The sequence below is a fragment of the Callospermophilus lateralis genome, chromosome 6 (genome assembly GCF_048772815.1).
Source record: "Callospermophilus lateralis isolate mCalLat2 chromosome 6, mCalLat2.hap1, whole genome shotgun sequence".
In the NCBI taxonomy this organism is placed as follows: Eukaryota; Metazoa; Chordata; class Mammalia; order Rodentia; family Sciuridae; genus Callospermophilus; species Callospermophilus lateralis.
Genome location: NC_135310.1, coordinates 126,860,788 through 126,864,282, shown reverse-complemented (window position 1 = coordinate 126,864,282; position 3,495 = coordinate 126,860,788).

The window sequence follows — 3,495 nt, the reverse complement described above, 5'->3', positions numbered from 1 at the left end:
TGGCTTTATTCAAAACATCCCTGTATTAGTCAGCCTTTCAACACTATACTGAAATACCTAATACAAGTTACTTGTGAAGAAAGGTTTATTTAGTTCACAATTACAGAGGATTAATGTCCAAATTAAAAAAAAAAAAAAAAAAAAAACCCTTTGGCTATGCCACATTGTGGCAAAGAGCAACAACAGAAGCACCAGCAGGAGCAAGGCTATATCTTGAGCCAGGAAGCAGAAGGTGGGAGAGCCAAGTTCAGGCTTTTCCAATCCTCTCAAAGTCCCACAAGAACTACCTATCCAGCCACCTCCTGGCTATAACCTAAGGCCTGCCCACTAGGCTCTACCTCCCAAAGGTTGTATCACTTCCCAAAAACACCACCCCAGGGACCAAGGTTTCAATCACGATATACCCTGAAGGACACTCATACCATACCCAAACCAAAGCAAGTCCCAAACTGGAAGCCACTCAAATGCCCTTCAACTGGTAAATGGATAAACACCATACTAGCAAAAAGAAGGAATGAACTAATGATGCATGCCACAATATGGATTAACCTCAGATGTATTATACTAAGGAAGTATGACCAAGGTATCTCCAAAAAAATTCCACATGTGAATATGTGGAAAGTAAGCAAAACATGGCAACAAGATTATTCTGTAAAATACAGTTATCATGACCCATGTTTATTAGCTGCTACATAGGTTCAGTTGTTATAACTTAATTTCAAATAACAGGCTACTCTCTGACCTATGATGGTTTTATAATAGGAAGGTCTGGGCTGGTATGCTGTCAGCAATATTGACTTTAATGTTCTTGCTCTAGAACTCCAAAGGCAGCTGTTTTCAACTTTGCTGCATCTAGGAATCACATGGAGATTTTTTAAAGTGAGAATGTCTGGTCCAATCCTTCTCATTTGATTGATAGAAGGTGTGACCTCAACATTGGATAAGTTATTTTTGTATTTTTTTTGTTTGGGAGTACCAGGGATTGAATTCAGGGGCACTCAACCACTGAGCCACATCCCTAGCCCTATTTTATATTTTATTAGAGACAAGGTCTCACTGAGTTGCTTAGCACCTCCCTAAATTGCTGAGAATGGCTTCGAACTCAAAATCCTGCCTCCGCCTCTCGAGCCACTGGGATTACAGGCATGAGCCACCGCACCCGACAACATTGGTTAAGTTATTGATTGGTTGGCTATTTATTTTTGAGACAGGGTCTCACTATGTTTCCCAAGATGGTCTCAAAATCTGGACTCAAGCGATCCTCCTGCCTCAAGCCTCCTGCCACCACATCCAGCAAAGGATTTTTTAAGACCCCATAGGTAATTTTAATGGGCAGCAAAGTTTGGGAATTGCTGCCTTCAGGATTGCTCACATCTATCTGGTCCAAAATGGCCTACCACACCTGCATCCCAAACAGTGGGAAGAGGAAGGAAGCATCACCTGAATCTAAATACTTGATTCTGTTCACTCACTAGCCAATCACAGGGCCACTCTTGGTTGCATGAGATACAGATAATAGTAAATTTTATTTCAGTTAGCCATACATCCAGATAAAAATTATTTTATTAGGGAAGAAGAGGAAAAAAGGTATTGAGAGATAACCAGCAATCTTTCCTACCACCACCCTTTTCTTTTTCAAACAGAAGCAATCACTCTTGGCAAAAGTACTAATGCTTGGATTTGGAGACAAAACTCATCAACAGGCTATTCTGACTTTGCCAGATATCTTATCCACATGAAGATGAAATTAAAGATTTTACAAATCACCAGACCGAGGAAGAGCCAAGCTTGACAACATGTGTCAGAATATCCACCCCTGGAATTACATGAATTTTCACCTGAAGATGGTGTTGGTAGGAATAAGTTGGACAAAGGCAGGCAAGACTATCAAAATTCCATGTTCAATTTCAGTTTGACTAACTACATGAAACATTCACAATATATAAAAACTTCAGAAAGTTTGCAGGGTTTGTTTTGTTTGTTTGTTGTGTCAACTCCTTATACTTGCTTGGAAAGCACTAGGCCACTGAGTCACATCTCCAGCCCCAAGATAGAAAAACTTCAAAGGAAGGGGTCTTCCTCTAAATTCCCCCAAACCCTGGACCTGAAAGCATTTTAATAAAATTAAACAACTTTTTCTGGATTTTTTCATTGCAGATATCTTTGATACTGATTCTGCATGCAAGCACTGTTTTCCAGAAGAAATTCAATTATAATTTCATCATCATGCATCTTGGGTGCAGCTAGCCTACATGAAATAAAATTTACAGAAACTTATGAAATGATAGGTTACCTTAGAATGTGATAGCAAACTATAAGTAATTCAAGTTCCACACAATAAATCTGGTATTAATTGAACCATTTCTTTATAGAAAATCACATCTATGTTCACAGATTTAAAAAAAAAAAAAAAGTGAAGTTTGGAAAAATTAAGTAATTTGTTTACAGTCAGAAAATTAGGAAATAGACTTTCTAGATTTGAACTACTGGTGGTCAGACTTCAAGTTTTATATCTTTCATTACACCATAAAGCATCATATATATTATATAGCTGTTATTACTTGGTAGGTTTTTGTCTCTCTTATTTTCTCCTCCTGTTCCAGTTTTATCTTTCCACTTACACTGCTTTTCTCCTACTTCTCTCTGCCAAATACCAATCCTATGTACATAAAATCTCACAGAAGGGAAAAAAGGCAAGCAAAGCAGAAAGGGCCTCCTGGACCACCACCTTCCAACATTCCTCTGCAGAGCCACACCAATCTTCTGTGACTGCTCCCCCACACATAGGCCTGGCTTCTCTGGTAGTAATTTTGACTTTGAGTCTAATTCAGGCATTCCATCATTTCACATTGTGTATCTCTGCCTCTGGTCTCTTCTTTCTACTAACCATTTGGCTAGCCATTTCTAAGAAATTTAGAAAACACTCTAAATCCCATTTTCATCATCTCACTCCCAGTCAAGATCACCAAAAGCTCCCTAATACCAATTCACTTTGAAAAATCTCCAGTATTATTATGAGGAGAGCATTCAATATTTTCTTTAATACTACTAAACAGCACTGAGTTTACTTGCTGTCTACACTAAAGGATAGGGTGTAAACAGTAAAACTTGTAATGGCTTCTGAGGCAATCAGCTGTTTATTACAGTAGTTTTGTGCTAAGAGGAGGTGTTTTTTTTAAATCTTCCAAGGAATTTTTCAGAAACCTGTATATTTAAGTACATGTAGGAAAGTGCAGAAATCATAATACATGTTCACAAAGCAAAACATGAGAGGGAAAGGGAGAGAAAAAGGAAATTGCATGGAAATGGAGGGAGACCCTCAATGTTATACAATAATTACATATAAGAGGTTGTGAGGGGAAGGGGAAAATAAACAAGGAGGGAAATGAATTACAGTAGATGGGGTAGAGAGAGAAGATGGGAGGGGAGGGGAGGGGAGGGAGGATAGTAGAGAATAGGAAAGGTAGCAGAATACTAATAGGGCATTATGTAAAA